The sequence below is a fragment of the Orcinus orca genome, chromosome 2 (assembly GCF_937001465.1).
Source record: "Orcinus orca chromosome 2, mOrcOrc1.1, whole genome shotgun sequence".
In the NCBI taxonomy this organism is placed as follows: Eukaryota; Metazoa; Chordata; class Mammalia; order Artiodactyla; family Delphinidae; genus Orcinus; species Orcinus orca.
In genome coordinates this window covers 131,609,183-131,631,350 of record NC_064560.1, presented here as the reverse complement: position 1 = coordinate 131,631,350, position 22,168 = coordinate 131,609,183, and positions in this window count along the sequence as shown.

Below are 22,168 nucleotides of genomic sequence, written 5' to 3'. Positions count from 1 at the left end.
GACCCCAAAGAGCCAAAACAACTTTGAGAGAGAAGAACAAAACTGGAGGTATTACATTCCTTGATTTCAAACTATAAAGGTACAGTAATCAAAACAGTATGGTACTGGCTCAAGCGCGCGCGCAGACACGCACACGCGCGCGCACACACACACACACACACACACACACACACACACACAGATCAATGAAACAGAACAGAGTGCCCAGAAATGAACTCACACTTATATGGGCAATTAATCTGCAATAAAGGAGGCAAGAATATAAAATGGGGGAAAATCCTCTTCGATAAATGGTGTTGGGAAAATTAGGCAGCTACATGCAAAAGAATCAAACAGGATTGCTCTCTCACACCATACACAAAAATAAATTAAAAAGAATTTATGGTTGACTTGAAACCATAAAACTTCTAGAAGAAAACTAGGCAGTAACATTTTTAACATCAATCTTAGAAATATTTTTTTGGATGTCTCCTCAGACAAGGGAAATAAAAGCAAAAATCAACAAATGGGAAATCAAACTAAAAAGCTTTTGCACAGCAAAAAAAAAAAAAGGAAACTATCAACAAAGTAAAAAGGCCACCTACTGACTGGGAGACAATGTTTGCAAACAATATATCTGCTAACAAGTTAATATCTAAAATATACAAAGAACTCATACAACTCAACATAAAAAATGAACAACTCATGTAAAAAATGGTCAGAAGATCCAAATAGACATTTTTCCAAAGACATACAGATGGCAAACAGGAACATGAAAATTTGCTAAATGTCACTAATCATCAGGGAAGTGCAAATCAAAACCACAATGAGATATCACCTCACACCTGTCAGAATGGCTATCATCAATAAGATGACAAATAACAGGTGAGGATGTGGGAAAAGGGAACCATTGTGCACTGTTGGTGGGAATATAAATTGGTGTAACCACTCTGGAAAACAGTATAGAGATTCGTCAAAAATATTAAAAATAGAACTAGATTCAGCATTTCCACTCCCATGTGTTCAGCCAAAGAAAACAAAAACACTAATCAGAAAAGATATATGCACCCTTAGGTTTATTGGTGCATTATTAATAATAGCCAAGATATGGGAACAACCTAAATGTTCATCAATAGATAAATGGATAAGAAGACGTGCACATACATACACACAGACACAATGAAATATTACTCAGCTCTAACAGAGAAGGAAATCTTACCTTTTGCAACAACATGGATGGACCTAGGGGTATTATGCTAAGTAAGATAAGTCAGACAGAGAAAGACAAATACTGTATGATTTCACTTATATATGGAATCTAAAAAACAGAGCAAATGAACAAACATAACAAAACAGAAACAGAGTTATAAATCCAGAGAAAAAAACAACAGATGGTTGCCAGAGAGGAGAGGGATAGGGGAGGAGAGAAATATAGGTGAGAGAGATTGAAAGGTTCAAACTTCCAGTTACAATATAAATGAGTCATGGGTATGAAATGTACAGTATGGAGAATATAGTCAATAATTATGTAATATCTTTGTATCACTGCAGATTGTAACTAGACTTATTATAATTTTATCTCTTATGTTTAGACTTTTTATTTATTTTGAGTCAATTTTTGTATATGGTGTAAAGGTCCAGCTTTATTCTATTGCATGTGAATATCCAGTTTTCCCAACACCATTTGTTGAAAAGACTGTCTTTCTGCATTGAATCGTCTTGGGACCCCTGTTGAAAATCGTTTGACCATATATGGTAGGGCTCACTTCTGAGCTCTCTATTCTATTTAATTGATCTATATGCCTGTCTTTATGCCAGAACCATACTGTGGTTTTTTTTTTTTTCTTTTTTTCTTTTTTTTTTTTTTGCGGTACACGGGCCTCTCACTGTTGTGGCCTCTCCCGTTGCGGAGCACAGGCTCTGGACGCGCAGACTCAGTGGCCATGGCTCATGGGCCTAGCCACTCCGCGGCATGTGGGATCTTCCCAGACCGGGGCACAAACCCGTGTCCCCTGCATCGGCAGGCAGACTCTCAACCACTGCGCCACCAGGGAAGCCCATACTGTTTTGATTACAGTAGTTCTGTAATAAATTTTGAAATAAAAAATATGAGACATCCAACCTCATTCTTTTTCAAATTGTTTTGGTTATTTGGGACCTTATGAGATTCCATATGAATTTTATGATGGACTTTCTATTTCTGCAAAAATCACAATTGGAATTTTGATAGAGATTGCATTTTGAATCTGTAGATCACTTTGGGTAATACTGACATCTTAACAATATTAAGTATTTCAATCTATGTACACAGGATGCATTTCTATATATTTGTATCTTCTTTAATTTCTTTCAGTAACATCTTGTAGTTTTCATTGTGCAAGTTTTTCACTTCCTTGGTTAAGTTTATTCCTAAATATTTTCTTCTTTTCAATGCTATTGTAAATGAAATTGCTTTCTTAATTTCCATGTTGTATCATTCATTTTTAGCATATAGAAATACTACTGATTTTTGTTTCTTGATTTTATATTCTGCAACTATGCTGAATTAATTTATTAGTTTTAACAGATTTTTTGTGGAATCTTTTGGGTATTCCACATATAAAATCATGTCTTTTGCTAACAGAGATAATTTTACCTCTTCCTTTTCTATTTGGATAACTTTTACTCCTGTTTCTTGCCTAGAAAAAGGATTAGGGCTTCTAGTACTATGTTGAATAGAAGTGGTGAAAGTAGGCATCCTTGTCTTGTTCGTGATTTTTCAGTCTCTGAAAGCATAATTTTGTATAGAATAATCTTAAGTAAAATATAATGATCTGAGTCTAGGGCAATAAGAATTAAACCGGATACAAGTAGTTTTTGTACTAATGAAGAGGTCATTAATCTAACAGGACAGAGGGCTCTAAAAGCTAATGCATTACAATAAAGCAAATTCCAAGCAGTTTTACATAAGCGCCCAGGAACTTGCTTTAGAATACATTTTCTAAATGCCTACCTTCATAATTTTTTTAGCATAATACTGGGTTACTTAGAGGTTATACACTTGCTGTTGTTGTTATTATTAACTTTGAAATAGCGCTCAATGTGATTAAGGCATACTTTGGAAAATGTGGCCTCCCAGCAACACAGTACACACATATTGCATTTGCTGAACCATTATTGTGTACACGGCGATTCATCTTACTTCCTGGGGGGCAGGCTCATACTTTAGGGAAACATTTTTTCACTTCTGTTAAAAGCCCTGTGAATCTGGCTAGATAATGCACCAACTGGTGGGTGACCATATAAAATATGACTAAAATGCATTCATTACTCTTATCAATATGATCTTGTTTTATATTTTCACAAACATTAACGTGTGTGTGTGCATAAATATATAATGACTCAGCATCACCACTGGCATATATCTCAGGATAAATCTGAGCAATTTTACTTAAAAATGTCATTTTAAAAACATCTTTCTTTGAGGAAGGGTTAAAATTTAAAGTTGATGTGATTAAATCTGTAGAATTAAATGAAAATGAAATTCCGGAGTTAGCAAAGAATGTTGAAAAAAATGATTTGACTGAGCATATTATAAGTGCCAGCTGACCTTATTAACACACTTGAAAGGAATACTTTATGATTCTCAGAAGGATGCCTGTGTTGCAGGAATGCTTCACTTGCTGAAGACTATTTCAAAGTATTAGGCTCTTTCTCTACTGACATAGTTTATGAGCGGTCCCTTGCTCACATCATGTGGTTATCTGAAGGAAAAAAAAATAATTCTTCTTATTTATTTAGCGAGTCCCTGCCAACACAAAATACTTCATTTTAGAAAGTATTTTCTCAGCTGATTTAGGCAATTGAGTATCTCCCTTAAACACTCACGAAATTTACCAGTGGAGTCCTTCTCCTCTGAAAAGATACTGACAGGAAAGCTTTCCTCATTAAAATATCCAAAATCTTACCCTGGAAGAAAATGCTACTATTTAAATTTAATTCAATACAATCCTTTAGATACTAGACAAACTGACACAGAGATAATAATATTAATAAGTCAATAAATGCTCTCAAAGTCAATTGTAGGAAAACTAAATAAAGCACAAAAAAGAAAATATTAAAAGGATCAAATTAGGAAGGCGGAAGATGGCGGAAGAGTAAGACGCGGAGATCACCTTCCTCCCCACAGATACACCAGAAATACATCTACACGTGGAACAACTCCTACAGAACACGTACTGAAGGCTGGCAGAAGACCTCAGACCTCCCAAAAGGCAAGAAACTCCCCACGTACCTGGGTAGGGCAAAGGAAAGAACAGAGACAAAAGAATGGGGACGGCACCTGCACCAGTGGGAGGGAGCTGTGAAGGAGGAAAAGTTTCCACACTCTAGGAAGCCCCTTCGCGGGCGGAGACTGCGGGAGGCGGAGGGGGGAGCTTCGAAGCCGCGGAGGAGTGCACAGCAACGGGTGCGGAGGGCAAAGCGGGGAGATTCCCGCACAGAGGATCGGTGCCGACCGGCACTCACCAGCCCGAGAGGCTTGTCTGCTCACCCGCCGGGGCGGGCGGGGCTGCGAGCTGAGGCCGGAGCGCAGGGAGAGGACTGGGGTTGGCGGCTTGAACATAGCCTGAAGGGGTTGGTGCACCACAGCTAGCCGGGAGGGAGTCCGGGGAAGGGCCTGCACCTGCAGAAGAGGCAGGAGAATTTTCCTTCCCTCTTTGTTTCCTGGGGCGTGAGGAGAGGGGTTTAAGAACGCTGCTTAAAGGAACTCCAGAGACGGGCGCGAGCCGCGGCTAAAAGCGCGAACCCCAGAGACGGGCGCGAGCCGCGGCTGAAAGCGCGGACCCCAGAGACGGGCGCGAGCCGCGGCTGAAAGCGCGGAATCCAGAGACGGGCGCGAGCCGCGGCTGAAAGCGCGGAATCCAGAGACGGGCGCGAGCCGCGGCTGAAAGCGCGGAATCCAGAGACGGGCGCAAGCCGCGGCTAAAAGCGCGGACCCCAGAGGCGGGCGGGAGACGTTAAGGCTGCTGCTGCCGCCACCGAGGGGCCTGTGTGCGAGCACAGGTCACTCTCCACACCCCTCTTCCGCGGAGCCTGTGCAGCCCGCCACTGCCGGGTTCCCGGGATCCAGGGACAACTTCCCCGGGAGAGCGCACAGCGCGCCTCAGGCTGGTGCAAAGTCACGCCGGCCTTTGCCACCGCAGGCCCGCCCCGCACTCTGTGCCCCTCCGTCCCCGCCGGCCTGAGTGCGCCAGAGCCCCCAATCAGCGGCTCTTTCAACCCCATCCTGTCTGAGCAAAAAACAGACGCCCTCCAGCGATCTACACGCAGTGGCAGGGCCAAATCCAAAGCTTAGCCCTGGGAGCTGTGAGAACAAAGAAGAGAAAGGGAAATCTCTCCCAGCAGCCTCAGAAGCAGCGGATTAAAGCTCCACAATCAACTTGATGTACCCTGCATCTGTGGAATACCTGAATAGACAACCAATCATCCCAAATTAAGGAAGTGGACTTTAGGAGCAAGATCTATGATTTTTTCCCCTTTCCTCTTTTTGTGAATGTGTATGTGTATGCTTCTATGTGAGATCTTGTCTGTATAGTCTTGCTTCCACCATTTGTCCTAGGGTTCTATCCGTCCATGTTTTTTTTTAAATTTTTTTTTCTTAATAATTAATTTTAATAACCTTATTATACTTTACCTTCTTTCTTTCTTTCTTTCTTTCCGTCCTTCCTTCCCTCCTTTAGACAACGAATCATCCCAAATTGAGGAGGTGGTCTCTGACAGCAAGATTTAGGATTTTTCCCCATTTACCTCTTTTAGTGAGGGTGTATGTGTATGCTTCTGTGTAAGATTTTGTCTGTATAGCTTTGCTTCCAACATTTGTCTTAAGGTTCTTTCCGTCCCTTTTTTTTTTTTTTTTCTAAATAAGAATTTTTTAATTCAATAACTTTATTATACTTTATTTTATTTTTACTGTATCTTCTTTCTTTCTTTTTTCCTTCTTTCCCTCCTTCCTTCCTTCCTCCCTCCCTCCCTCCCTCCTTTCTTTCCTTCTTGCCTTCTTTCCTTCTTTGCTTCTTTCTTTCTTTCTTCCTTCCTTCCTACCCTCCTTTCCTTCTTTCTTTCCTCATACTTCTACTAATTCCCTCTACTTTTTCTCCCTTTTATCCTGAGCCTGTGGATGAAAAGCTTTTGGTGCTCCAGCCAGGAGGCAGGGCTCTGCCTCTGAGGTAGGACAGCCAACTTCAGGACACTGATCAACAAGAGACCTCCCAGCTCCACATAATATCAAACGGTGAAAATCTCCCAGAGACCTCCATCTTAACACCAGCACCCAGCTTCACTCAACGACCAGCAAGCCACAGTGCTGGAAAACCTATGCCAAACAACTAGCAAAACAGGAACACAACACCACCCATTAGCAGAGAGGCTGCCTAAAATCATAATAAGGCCACAGACACCCCCAAACACACCACCAGACGTGAACCTGCCCACTAGAGAGACAAGATCCAGCCTCATCCACCACAACACAGGCACTAGTCCCCTCCACCAGGAAGCCTACACAACCCACTGAACCAACCTTAGCCACTGGAGACAGACATCAAAAACAGGAGGAACTACAAACCTGCAGCCTGCAAAAAGGAGACCCCAAACACAGTAAGATAAGCAAAATGAGAAGACAGAAAAACACACAGCAGATAAAGGAGCAAGATAAAAATGCACCAGACCTAACAAATGAAGAGGAAATAGGCAGTCTACCTGAAAGAGAATTCAGAATAATGATAGTAAGGTTGATCCGAAATCTTGGAGATAGAATGGACAATAGATTGGACAAAATGCAAGAATCAGTTAACAAGGACCTAGAAGAACTAAAGATGAAACAAGCAACGATGAACAACACAATAAATGAAATTAAAAGTACTCTAGATGGGATCAATAGCAGAGTAACTGAGGCAGAAGAACGGATAAGTGACCTGGAAGATAAAATAGTGGAAATAACTACAGCAGAGCACAATAAAGAAAAAAGAATGAAAAGAACTGAGGACAGTCTCAGAGACCTCTGGGACAACATTAAACGCACCAACATTCGAATTATAGGGCTTCCAGAAGAAGAAGAGAAAAAGAAAGGGACTGAGAAAATATTTGAAGAGATTATAGTTGAAAACTTCCCTAATATGGGAAAGGAAATAGTTAATCAAGTCCAGGAAGCACAGAGAGTCCCATACAAGATAAATACAAGGAGAAATACGCCAAGACACATATTAATCAAACTGTCAAAAATTAAATACAAAGAAAGCATATTAAAAGCAGCAAGGGAAAAACAACAAATAACACATAAGGGAATCCCCATAAGGTTAACAGCTGATCTCTCAGCAGAAACCCTACAAGCCAGAAGGGAGTGGCAGGACATACTGAAAGTGATGAAGGAGAAAAACCTGCAGCCAAGACTACTCTACCCAGCAAGGATCTCATTCAGATTTGATGGAGAAATTAAAACCTTTACAGACAAGCAAAAGCTGAGAGAGTTCAGCACCACCAAACCAGCTTTACAACAAATGCTAAAGGATCTTCTCTAGGCAAGAAACACAAAAGAAGGAAAAGACCTATAATAACGAACCCAAAACAATTTAGAAAATGGGAATAGGAACATACATATCGATAATTACCTTAAATGTAAATGGACTAAATGCTCCCACCAAAAGACACAGATTAGCTGAATGGATACAAAAACAAGACCCTTATATATGCTGTCTACAAGAGACCCACTTCAGACCTAGAGACACATACAGACTGAAAGTAAGGGGATGGAAAAAGATATTCCATGCAAATGGAAGCCAAAAGAAAGCTGGAGTAGCAATTCTCATATCAGACAAAATAGACTTTAAAATAAGGACTATTAAAAGAGACAAAGAAGGACACTACATAATGATCAAGGGATCGATCCAAGAAGAAGATATAACAATTGTAATATTTATGCACCCAACATAGGAGCACCTCAATACATAAGGCAAATACTAACAGCCATAAAAGGGGAAATCGACAGTAACACATTCATAGTAGGGGACTTTAACACCCCACTTTCACCCATGGACAGATCATCCAAAATGAAAATAAATAAGGAAACACAAGCTTTAAATGATACATTAAATGAGATGGACTTAATTGATATTTATAGGACACTCCATCCAAAAACAACAGAATACACATTTTTCTCAAGTGCTCATGGAACATTCTCCAGGATAGATCATATCTTAGGTCACAAATCAAGCCTTGGTAAATTTAAGAAAATTGAAATTGTATCAAGTATCTTTTCTGACCACAACGCCATGAGACTAGATATCAATTACAGGAAAAGATCTGTAAAAAATACAAACACATGGAGGCTAAACAATACACTACTTAATAATGAAGAGATCACTGAAGAAATCAAAGAGGAAATCAAAAAATACCTAGAAACAAATGACAATGGAGACACAACGACCCAAAACCTGTGGGATGCAGCAAAAGCAGTTCTAAGGGGGAAGTTTATAGCAATACAAGCCCACCTTAAGAAGCAGGAAACATCTCGAATAAACAACCTAACCTTGCACCTCAAGCAATTAGAGAAAGAAGAACAAAAAAACCCCAAAGCTAGCAGAAGGAAAGAAATCATAAAAATCAGATCAGAAATAAATGAAAAAGAAATGAAGGAAACAATAGCAAAGATCAATAAAACTAAAAGCTGGTTCTTTGAGAAGATAAACAAAATAGATAAACCACTAGCCAGACTCATCAAGAAAAAAAGGGAGAAGACTCAAACCAATAGAATTAGAAATGAAAAAGGAGAGGTAACAACTGACACTGCAGAGATAAAAGAGATCATGAGAGATTACTACAAGCAACTCTATGACAATAAAATGGACAATCTGGAAGAAATGGACAAATTCTTAGAAATGCACAACCTGCCAAGACTGAATCAGGAAGAAATAGAAAATATGAACAGACCAATCACAAGCACTGAAATTGAAACTGTGATTAAGAATCTTCCAACAAAGAAAAGCCCAGGACCAGATGGCTTCACAGGCGAATTCTATCAAACATTTAGAGAAGAGCTAACACCTATCCTTCTCAAACTCTTCCAAAATATAGCAGAGGGAGGACCACTCCCTAACTCCTTCTACGAGGCCACCATCACCTTGATACCAAAACCAGACAAGGATGTCACAAAGAAAGAAAACTACAGGCCAATATCACTGATGAACATAGATGCAAAAATCCTCAACAAAATACTAGCAAACAGAATCCAACAGCACATTAAAAGGATCATACACCATGATCAAGTGGGGTTTATTCCAGGAATGCAAGGATTCTTCAATATACGCAAATCTATCAATGTGATAAACCATATTAACAAATTGAAGGAGAAAAACCATATGATCATCTCAATAGATGCAGAGAAAGCTTTTGACAAAATTCAACACCCATTTATGATAAAATCCCTGCAGAAAGTAGGCATAGAGGGAACTTTCCTCAACATAATAAAGGCCATATATGACAAGCCCACAGCAAACATCATCCTCAATGGTGAAAAACTGAAAGCATTTCCACTAAGATCAGGAACAAGACAAGGTTGCCCACTCTCACCACTATTATTCAACATTGTTTTGGAAGTTTTAGCCACAGCAATCAGAGAAGAAAAGGAAATAAAAGGAATCCAAATCGGAAAAGAAGAAGTAAAGCTGTCACTGTCTGCAGATGACATGATCCTATACATAGAGAACCCTAAAGATGCTACCAGAAAACTACTAGAGCTAATCAATGAATTTGGTAAAGTGGCAGGATACAAAATTAATGCACAGAAATCTCTGGCATTCCTATATACTAATGATGAAAAATCTGAAAGTGAAATCAAGAAAACACTCCCATTTACCATTGCAACAAAAAGAATAAAATATCTAGGAATAAACCTACCTAAGGAGACAAAAGACCTGTATGCAGAAAATTATAAGACACTGATGAAAGAAATTAAAAATGATATAAATAGATGGAGAGATATACCATGTTCTTGGATTGGAAGAATCAACATTGTGAAAATGACTCTACTACCCAAAGCAATCTATAGATTCAATGCAATCCCTATCAAACTACCACTGGCATTTTTCACAGAACTAGAACAAAAAATTTCACAATTTGTATGGAAACACAAAAGACCCCGAATAGCCAAAGCAATCTTGAGAACGAAAGAAGGAACTGGAGGAATCAGGCTCCCTGACTTCAGACTATACTACAAAGCTACAGTCATCAAGACGGTATGGTACTGGCACAAAAGCAGAAAGATAGATCAATGGAACAGGATAGAAAGCCCAGAGATAAACCCATGCACATATGGACACCTTATCTTTGATAAAGGTGGCAGTAATGTACAATGGAGAAAGGACAGCCTCTTCAATAAGTGGTGCTGGGAAAACTGGACAGGTACATGTAAAAGTATGAGATTAGATCACTCCCTAACACCATACACAAAAATAAGCTCAAAATGGATTAAAGACCTAAATGTAAGGCCAGAAACTATCAAACTCTTAGAGGAAAACATAGGCAGAACACTCTATGACATAAATCAAAGCAAGATCCTTTCTGACCCACCTCCTAGAGTAATGGAAATAAAAACAAAAATAAACAAATGGGACCTAATGAAACTTCAAAGCTTTTGCACAGCAAAGGAAACCATAAACAAGACCAAAAGACAACCCTCAGAATGGGAGAAAATATTTGCAAATGAAGCAACCGACAAAGGATTAATCTCCAAAATTTACAAGCAGCTCATGCAGCTCAATAACAAGAAAACAAACAACCCAATCCAAAAATGGGCAGAAGACCTAAATAGACATTTCTCCAAAGAAGATATACAGACTGCCAACAAACACATGAAAGAATGCTCAACATCACTAATCATTAGAGAAATGCAAATCAAAACTACAATGAGATATCATCTCACACCAGTCAGAATGGCCATCATCAAAAAATCTAGAAACAATAAATGCTGGAGAGGGTGTGGAGAAAAGGGAACACTCTTGCACTGCTGGTGGGAATGTGAATTGGTTCAGCCACTATGGAGAACAGTATGGAGGTTCCTTAAAAAACTACAAATAGAACTACCATATGACCCAGCAATCCCACTACTGGGCATATACCCTGAGAAAACCAAAATTCAAAAAGAGTCATGTACCAAAATGTTCATTGCAGCTCTATTTACAATAGCCCGGAGATGGAAACAACCTAAGTGCCCGTCATCGGATGAATGGATAAAGAAGATGTGGCACATATATACAATGGAATATTACTCAGCCATAAAAAGAAACGAAATTGAGCTATTTGTGATGAGGTGGATAGACCTAGAGTCTGTCATACAGAGTGAAGTAAGTCAGAAAGAAAAAGACAAATACCGTATGCTAACACATATATATGGAATTTAAGAAAAAAATGTCATGAAGAACCTAGGGGTAAAGCAGGAATAAAGACGCAGACCTCTTAGAGAACGGACTTGAGGTTATGGGGAGGGGGAAGGGTGAGCTGTGACAGGGCGAGAGAGAGTCATGGGCATATACACACTAACAAACGCAGTAAGGTAGATAGCTAGTGGGAAGCAGCCGCATGGCACAGGGATATTGGCTCGGTGCTTTGTGACAGCCTGGAGGGGTGGGATAGGGAGGGTGGGAGGGAGGGAGACGCAACAGGGAAGACATATGGGAACATATGTTTATGTATGACTGATTCACTTTGTTATAAAGCAGAAACTAACACACCATTGTAAAGCAATTATAGCCCAATAAAGATGTTAAAAAAAAAAAAAAAAAAGGATCAAATTAATATTGTGAGAGATGAAGAAAATGCCCTTTTACCAAAACATTCTGAGACACAAATGCACTACTTATGCATTTATATACGGTAAAATTCAACTCCCAGAGAAGACCCTTGGCTTTCTGGCCAATACTATAGCCACCTGCCTGTAAAAACAAATGCAAGTATGTAGATAAAATCTTGGTCAATAGTAAATCACTTTTCAAAGATGGTCGCTTATGATTATGGTTATGATTATTATGATAATCTTTCCTTAATGGATCTATCATATACCTCTCTTAAACATAGCAAGGAAATAAAATGCAGCATTTCTTAATTTCTTAATGGCCCATGGAATGTATTTGTTTTAAATGACAGTAGTAATCCAGAACTTTCTTTTCCTATCTGCAGAGTGCAAATCAATGACATTTGTCCAGGAACACTAAGAGGTGTTACATCAGTGTCTCCCCCAACATTATAACCTCCAAAATAAGTTTTAAGGTGTCTTTTTTTTCCATTCTGATTCCTCAAGATGAGTACTTTTGCAGTAAGGCAGGTTAAAAAAGGTCTTGCTGGAGAACTATAAAATAGTGGAAACCCTATTCATGCCATGAGACAGGGCAGTTATTATAAAGAGAAATCCATTAAATGCAAAGATTACACTGATCAGGGAAAAATCTCCTGTGAGCATAGGCCCTAGCATCAGCTTGCCATCCTGAAGAGGCTTGATGTGTCAAAACGCCATTGTTTCCTATTGTGAGATGAGAAAGAAATCAGTCTAATAAACTGACTTAATTATATACATGTTCATACATAACTAGTTCAGCATTAGGCACAAGAGTCTATACTTTTAATTTACATTAACAGACTGAATGTTTAAGATTAGCACTTTTTGTCGAGTCCATTTTTTCAGATCTATATAGCTATAGAACATCTGGAGTTCCTGATGATTATGCTTTTACTATTTACTATTCAAAATACGTTTTACATCAAAATACTATTTACATCAAAATACGTTTCCAATTTTTTCTATTCTTTTTCCAAATATGGCTTTTATAACTTTTTTCCCCTCATAGACTAGAGCTATATCGCACACAGTCCATATTAAACTACTTTTCCCAAGTACTAAAAATAAATACAAAAAAGTAAAGATATGAAATTTTGATATACCCTTTGCACCCTGAAAATTTCCATTGTCTATGGCATCTTAGATGTAGAGAAAATAATAACAATAGCTGTTAATTAAATCAGTGAAATGGGTATTCATGCTCTTGATCTTCACATGCGTTAGAGGTACAGTGTGAAGCAAGATGCTAGTGTTACTTTCTCAAAAGGAGCTAAAAGCATTGCAATAACCATCACAAGCTTGGCTTTTACAGCTGATAGGGCTTAATGTCTAAACATCTAAACTTGCTATTTACATAGAATTTTGCCTTATAAGTTTACATCCTGATCTTATTCATACAGATTCTATATAATTGCAATTGTAATTGGGCATGAGTTCACTTATTTCTGCCACGGAGTCAACACATATTCAGTTAATTCTGATCACATGAATCAGACTTGGAAATATATGTCCTATTTACTATATGTAACACCCTCGAATTTCAGTTCCATAAAAACAAAATCTCCCTATCAACCTTTAGAGCAGAGACACTCATTTTCTGCATAAGAGATACAGTACTTCAAACAGACTGCTCTAACACAAGACTTTGCATTGGGAGCAACATATATGTAAGCCAGTAATTTTTTTTTTTTTTTGCACTTCCCCATTTGACAACTGCTGCAAAACTTTAGGAGATATGCCCTACAATAATATGATAAAATAATCAGAGCTACCTAAAAACCTTGAAATTTTCATCTTTTTTTTTCTGCATCAGTAATAATTATCACCTTTTGCTATTTGATGGAAAATCTTGACAACTGCTCATTCAAGTAAATTTTGGTTTTAGTTTTCCTAAATAATGACAAGCCATGCTCATGCTGGTACTTTTTAAAATACCATCTACAATAATTCTCAAACACTCTGCTTTAGATAATAGTTTACAAATTCCTATGCTTCCCTCCCTTGTCTTAATTCTACCATAGTGGCCCTGTAACCAAAAGCATCACTGCCTTGTGTAGTTATTTTTTATCATCCGTTATGAGTGTTAAGATCCTAATGCAGCTTTATAATTCATGAGAATTTAGTTTCATTTTAATAATTATAGAATGCCTGCACTATTTAAGCTAAGTAGAACTGTAATAGGGAAGAGTAAGTCTGACTCCATATTGGATCTGTTTCTTTTACTTTAACCTTTGTAGTACTCTTTTGCTTCTGCTACAAGGTAATCACTAAAGGGATGTTGCCTACAGCTTAAAGTGTACATAATGGCCCATCTCCAGGAACCCTGCCTCCCATGCCTGAGCTTAAGCTAAATACCTTTGTTTAAGGTCACAGGAAACATTCTGACCAGGCCCACCTGTGAATGGCTGCAGGGAGGAAGAAATTAATACATCCCCTCACAGTCTGGCTGGAACCAGGAAATGTTTGCAACAATTTATTGCCTTTTTTTACTTTACCTCCTCACCTCCCTCTCTTTGCTCTATAAAAGAAACTAGCATCAAAACCTGGGCAAGATGGTTCTTTGGGAAACAAGTCCACCATCTTCTCAGTCTGCTAGCTTTCTAAATAAAGTCACTATTCCTTGCCCCAACACCTCATCTCTCAATTGACTGGCCTGTCATTCAGCAAGTAGTACAAGCTTGGACTCAGTAACAGAATAAGAAAACTTGCCAGTTGTGGATTCGGTTGGTAGTGCAGGGTACCAGATGAGTGGGAGCTTCTGGGACTAGCCAGATTCTCTAGGACATGGCTAGACATCATGTAACCTGTAGATGTTGCAGTATACGTGCCTGCAGGCAGAGTACAGCATAGGGAGATAGATGACAGGAATTCACTCCAAACCATCAGAAATTCAGAAATTGGACTCCATTTTAAGGAGACAAAAGATTGGTGGATGGAAAATGGATGAATGATGGCATGACCTGCTTATACTTGACTTTCATAGAAATTGAAAAAAAGTAACACCTAGCATCTACGAAACAAACACATGTGTACTGAAAATTATTTAGAAAATAGATTAGAACAATATTTGCATTTATGAAAGGAAATAGAGGCAATAAATTGTTTTATCTCTCTGTTAGTGCTTAAATATAAGAGCATGTATTTTAAAAATTGAGCTATTGTCCTTTATAATTAATTGAGCAAAATATCACTTAGATGCTGTGTTTATTTTATTTATTTTTTATTTTTGGCTGCACAAGGGCTTTCTCCAGTTGCAGCAAGTGGGGGCTACTCTTCATTGTGGTGTGAGGGCTTCTCATTACAGTGGCTTCTTTTGTTGTAGAGCATGGGTTCTAGGCACGCCGGCTTCAGTAGTTGTGGCACGTGGGCTCAGTAGTTGTGGCTCTTGGGCTCTAGAGCACAGGATCAGTATCTGTGGCACACAGGCTTAGTTGCTCCGTGGCATGTGGGATCTTCCCGGACCAGGGCTCGAACCCATGTCCCCTGTATTGGCAGGTGGATTCTTAACCACTATGCCACCAGGGAATCCCAAGATGCTGTATTCAAACTATGTTATATTAACAAATTCAAACCGCTAATTGTCACTGTGCAATCTATTTTATATCCTTAAGGATGTTCATTTAAACATGTATATTCAAGAATACAGCACTTAAAAAATTAGACAGTTTTAGAAAGGTGGACTGAGCTATATTAAGTTTTGGTTTTGTGACAAAAAAGGTGGTATTTTTTTAATAGACAATTTAACTGAATTGTATGTAGAGAGATTTAGATTCATGAAAATGAATCAGCATTTCTTAAGAATATTTAGTTTAGCAACTGATGTGTAATTGATAAGTATTAGAACTGCATTTTATATTGTTATATGAAACTGGAATATAATCTAAGTAGATTACACTGAAACTCTCTGGTTATTGGATTTAATAAAATATTTTGAAGTATAGTAGGCTTAACGTTAACCAGAAAATAAAAGAAAATCGAAAAGCTCTTTGAAATAGACTGTGGTTTCACATAATCTTGAGTAAATTGTACAGTAGAACTCACCCCTACCATAGTTCCACACTATTTAACCCTGTGGTCCACAGAGAATGCCAGTGAAATTGGTTTGGTAAATGCTTCCATGATAGGCATATCAGCTGGTTATTAATTAGCTAATGAAGGGAAGAGGATGGAATTGTACTGGGACTCTATTAGTGTTTTGCACTTCATTGGTGGCCAACATCTTTAGATTGCTACTGTGAGATTTCTGTTGCTGTTATTAAGAGGATATGATCTCTTTCCAAATCTGGAGTTGGTCATTTCAATATCTGATTTGTATGTATCAGGTTACACTATCTCTTTCCACTTTGAAATGAATAGTTTTGGGGGTCTTGGATAAATTTAGATGCTCAGCATTTGCACACTAAACTTCCTTTTCTTGAACTAATGCTTCCTCTATACCCTCTTAAAGGAGCTCATCATTTGGAAACACAGAATATTCAGGATCAAAATATGTATTATTTCAGAAAAACATTTTGATCTCAAGAATACTTGAAAACTTCTCTGGTGCTATGTTTTATTTAATACTCTCCAAAGTGCGGCAGGCATGAACGTTTCCAGTGCTACTCTTTGTTTTCAGCATTAAAAGTGGTTTAGGGGTTCCCTGGTGGCGCGGTGGTTGAGAGTCCACCTGCCCATGCCCCGGTCCGGGAGGATCCCGCATGCTGCGGAGCGGCTGGGCCCGTGAGCCATGGCCGCTGAGCCTGCGCGTCCGGAGCCTGTGCTCCGCAACGGGAGAGACCACAGCAGTGAGAGGCCCGCGTACAGCAAAAAAAAAAAAAAAAGAGTTTAAAAAAAAAAAGTGGTTTAAACACTTGCATTAAAAATGTCAAGCAAGGCAAAGTCACTGAATAGATTAAATCTTAAACAATAAAAAAAGTCTTTGTTTTTGCTATAGTGGGCAGATACTTTCATAGATATTCAAATGAAATTCACTGGCATTCCCAGAACATTCAATAGAAGACTATATTAGTCTTACCTCATGGGATATGTCTTTTCAATAAAGATTGTGCCATGTTGGACAGGTCATCAGTCTCTTCATTTTTAGAGATATGTTTTCTTCTATTTTACTGAATGAATTGTGGTCAACAGGCATGAGCTTCCTGATTTCTGCCTCTTAAAGCTTTTTGCATTCCACTCTCTTAATTTCATTCTGTCACAGCTTGAGTATATGAGCCTTTACTTTTTCGTTCACGGCCAAGTTGCTAACTCACCTCCTTGCTTCTCTCCCTTTATCCCCTCCAGGATTACACTAGCACTCAGCCCCTTTCTTTTCTTATCTTAGACCTCTTCTCTACTGGTTCTCTAAACAAGCACATGACCCACCACTTTAGAACAAAAACCAAACAAAACCCAGCAAAACCCACACTCCTAAACCCTCAGTACATTATCCCCATTTAGTTGTTATTCAAGTGTTTTCAGAATTGCTTACACATAAACATACAAACATGTGCGTGGCTGGAGGGTGGGGGGGACCAACATAATGTTTGTTTACAGTTCTTTTTCTCTTTAGCCTTAAAAAATCAACACAAAACAACTGTTTTCCAAAGTTCTATTCTCCCCTAAACCTTCTTCAGTGTGGCTTTATTATTAATTTATATTACAAGCAGATTCATTTGTCACAGTCTACATTCCCTCTTGGATTTCCTCTGACATCCTTGTTGATTTTTTAAATAATTTTGCATACTGTAAAGCTTAGTGTTCGGTTCTGAGGGATTTGACAAATGTCAGAGTCATGTTTCTACCATCACAGTAACATACAGAATAGTTCCATCACTCCAGAATTTCCCCCATGCTAACTCTTTGTAATCAAGCCCTCTCTCACTCCAGATCTCAGCAATCACTAATCTATTCTCTATCCTTACACTATTGCTTTTCTAGAATGTCATATAAGTGGAATCATACAACATGTACTCTTTTTGCAACTGAATCATTTCATTTAGCAAAATGCATCCATGTTTTTATATTAAAGAAGAATCTGTTCTTTAATTTACTGCTGAATAGTATTCCTTTCCATGGATATAACATGGTTTGTTTATCTATTTACCTGAGGAAGGGCATCTGGGCTGTTTCTACACAGTGGCAGTGATGAATAAAGCTGCCACACATATGTGTACAACTTTTTGTGTGAACACAAATTTTGATTTCACTTGTGTAAATACCTCGCTGTGGAATTCCTGGTAATATGGTAAGTATATGTTTAATTTTTAAGAAACAGCTAAACTGAAAAAAAATGTGTAACTATGTGTGGTGATGAGGGTAAACTAAACTTATCGTGGTAGTCATTTCAATACATACAAAACCAATTCATTATGTTCTACATCTGAAACTAATATTATATGTCAATTATACCTCAATGAAAAATAAAAGAAAAAAAATTAAATTGTAGGTATCAACCAATTTTCACCTAACAACTCAAGTCCAGTATTTACTTTTTGCTTTTTACATATGATGAAATATAATAAAAATTTTCCATCTTGACAAATACATATCTGTGTATTCCAACCCTATCAAGATATAGAACATTACTGTCACCCCAGAAAGTTTCCTTATTTAAAAGAAAAGGAAGGAAGGAAGGAAGGAAGGAAGGAAGGAAGGAAGGAAGGAAGGAAGGAAAGAAGAAAGAAAGAAAGAAAGAAAGAAAGAAAGAAAGAAAGAAAGAAAGAAAGAAAGAAAGAAAGAAAGAAAGAAAGAAAGATGGAGATCTTGTGTAAGACAGTGGATACTTAAGCAAATAACCTTTATAACTGGAAGTGGGCATGCCATTTCTTCTGCTAGGCCTGAAACTGTATACAAGCCCCTGTGTCCCAGTCCTTTCAAGTAGGGGCTGGTTTGCTTCAGTGTTTTACTTTCTCTTACAATGTCTGCTCTACCCTCAGCTTTAGTCCTCTCCTTTACGCTACATATCAGAGAAGTGTCTTGAATGGTATTTGGTACCAGGTGACTTTTAGCTTAAAGATGAGGATGTGTGTGGGAAGTGTGTTAGCTCTTATTTTTATTGTCTCTGTTTTAAGTAGGAACCAGATCTCACAGTTTAGGGAACTGGTATTCTTAGTGTTGCTACCATTCCCCTGGCATAGTTCTGAGCCCAGAACCAGAGAGAAATTTTCACTTCCTGTTCCCTTTTGACAGTTGCAGTGGGCTTTCATAAGTGTCCTAGAAACAATAATGTTTGTTGCCCTTACTCCCACATAGGAAGGATTTTGTTCCATAAGTTTGATAGTGGGGAAGTTTTCCGAGTGGAGTTTCCTTCCCATTCTTTCCCCAGCAGCTGTTCCCCTCACCCAATTCTGCTGCAGGAGAGAAACTTTCTCAGTATTTTCCTATCATCCATCTACCCCCGCATCCAACCATCCCCATCTACCTACCTACCCTACCTACCTATATACATGTTGTGTTCGTTCATTCATATGTATTATAATTGTTATTTGTGAGCTCCTGGTAGGATTCAGAGAGTGAAGACTTTCTCATATTTGCCATCACCAGGAACTTCTCCTCCCCTTGCCATTATACACTTGGCTATCCTCCACTGATTTGCTAATCGCCCTAACTGAACTCTTCTTACCAATGTGTGGCTGCATCTTGCCCAGGTAAGCCAGAGCTCACGTCTTACATCTCCCTGAGAGAGCTTGCATTTACTTAGGTTTTGGGCGAGGTCATTATCCTGTGATCCCAGAGCTCTGTGATGGGTTCAAGAAAATTGTGAACAAGGTTTCATCTGGCATTATTATTATTATAGGCTATGAGCAAACTTTTTTCCAGTTTTCTTCTCCAAGCTGAAACCAATTCCATGATTTTAAGTCACATTTAAACATATACTTTTTTCTGACCTGAGCATACTGTAATATAACCAATATATCTTGTTACAGCATTGACTTTGCATCTAGTCTGCTGGGGTTATAGCAAGGTTCCATTATTTACCAGTTAGGTAGTCTTAGGTCACTTCATGCCATTGGTCTCAATTTCCTTAAGTGAAAAATTAGGCTTATAATAGTTCTTTAGACACAGAATTATTATGGGCATTGGAAAAACTAACATATGTAAAGCATTTTGAATATTAAAAGCTGTATAAATGTTAGCTATTATTACTTATCCTATCATAATTACCTGTGTATATACGCCCAGGTTGAATGCATACTTTTTAAGAACAGGTATTTCATTTCTGTTAGCAATGTCTAGCTCAATGCTAGAACACAGGAAATGACTGATAAATATTTCATCAACATGTTGATGCATCATGTTATTTCCGACTGCTATTCTGTTGTTATGGTACACTGAGATTACAGAAGCTATAAACTGACAGTATGCATATATATCTTGGCTCTATCTCTTACCACCATGTGACATTGGGAAAATTATGTAACTTCTTTGCATTTCAATTTTTTTCATCTTTAAAATGAGAATAATTATAGTTCCTGATATAATTATATATCAAACCAGCTTGGATGAGGATTAGATGAGGTAATGTGTAGCACAGTACTAGTACATATTAAATGTTCCACAAATATTAGACATAATTATTCTTAATAATAATAGTGTTAATAGTCATAAAGTAATTATAATTTAAATATGCTATCATTATTAATATATCGATAATTAATGATAAGTAACATAATTTGCCTTTGTTCGCTTGGTTCAAATGTTTTCTGTTTTCTTGGTTTCAAATGTTAGCTGAAATGCTTTTTACCCTTTAAATACCAAATTAGCACTGTTTCCTCACCTTTCTTCCAAGGCAAAATTAATTACTTCAGGTCTTCCAAAAATCATTATCTAATTTCAAAACATCCACTGAATCAAATTCATCAGCTATAGCTTTTTATGTCTTCTTTTCTACTACACTAAGTAGACCTGAGGGATGGTCTGGTCTTTGTATTCTAATTCTCTACTGCTTTATTTAGAATAATGTGATCTTCAATTATTTTTTCTTTTATTAGTTAAAGTGCCTTACACTGGTGTCTTTCACCCATATTTTTTACAGAACACATTTAAATAGTTTTATATATTTCTTCTCTTCTTATTAAATAGCTAGAATTTAACTGCTGCAGATGGCCAGATCCACACCTAATCTTGACGGGACCCTGCAACAGTTCTTGGAATACTTCTGCAGACCTTCTAAAGCTCTCTATAACCATATAATAGAAATGATTATCTCAGCAAATGTGAAGGTAATTATCTACAAGCTTTGTTATCAAGTCCTCTTTGAGTCTGGGATCTATTATACTTGAGGTAAAATAATTGATTAAAAAATATAATAACATCTTGATTTGTATTTACTGTAATAGTGGTAGGTTTTAAAAATAAATCCCACATCAATTGTCCTGACCACTCTGAAAATACTGATTGAAAAATACTAAACTGGGCTTCCCTGGTGGCGCAGTGGTTGAGAGTCCACCTGCCGATGCAGAGGACACGGGTTCGTGCCCCAGCCCGGTAAGATTCCACATGCCGCGGAGCGGCTAGGCCCGTGAGCCATGGCCGCTGAGCCTGCGCGTCCGGAGCCTGTGCTCCGCAACGGGAGAGGCCACAACAGTGAGAGGCCCACAAACCCCACCCCCCCGCAAAAAAAAAAACCCAAAAAACTAAACTATCAAATCTAGACACACTATTTTATTATTTTTTTTATTTGAGTACAGTTGCTTTACAATGTTGTGTTAGTTTCTGCTGTACAAAGAAGTGAATCAGCTATACGTATACATATATCTCCTCCTTCTTGGACCATCAAAACTACAATGAGGTGTCACTTCACACTGGTCAGAATGGTCATCATCAAAAAATCTACAATCAATAAACGCTGGAGAGAGTGTGGAGAAAAGGGAACCCTCTTGCACTATTGGTGGGAATGTAAATTGATACAGCCACTATGGAGAACAGTATGGACGTTCCTTAAAAAAGTAAAAATAAGAGAGATCTTCAAGATGGCGGAAGAGCAAGACATGGAGATCACCTTCCTCCCCACAGATACACCAGAAATACATCTACACGTGGAACAACTCCTACAGAACAACCACTGAACGCTGGCAGTAAACCTCAGACTTCTCAAAAGGCAAGAAACTCTCCACGTACTTGGGTAGGGCAAAAGAAAAAAGAATAAACAGAGACAAAAGAATAGGGACGGGATCTGCACTTTGGGGAGGGAGCTGTGAAGGAGGAAAAGTTTCCACACACTAGAAGCCCCTTCACTGGCGCAGACGGGGAGTGGGAGGGGGGAATCTTCGGAGCCACAGAGGAGAGCGCAGCAACAGGTGTGTGGAGGGCAAAGTGGAGAGATACCCGCACAGAGGATTGGTGCCGACC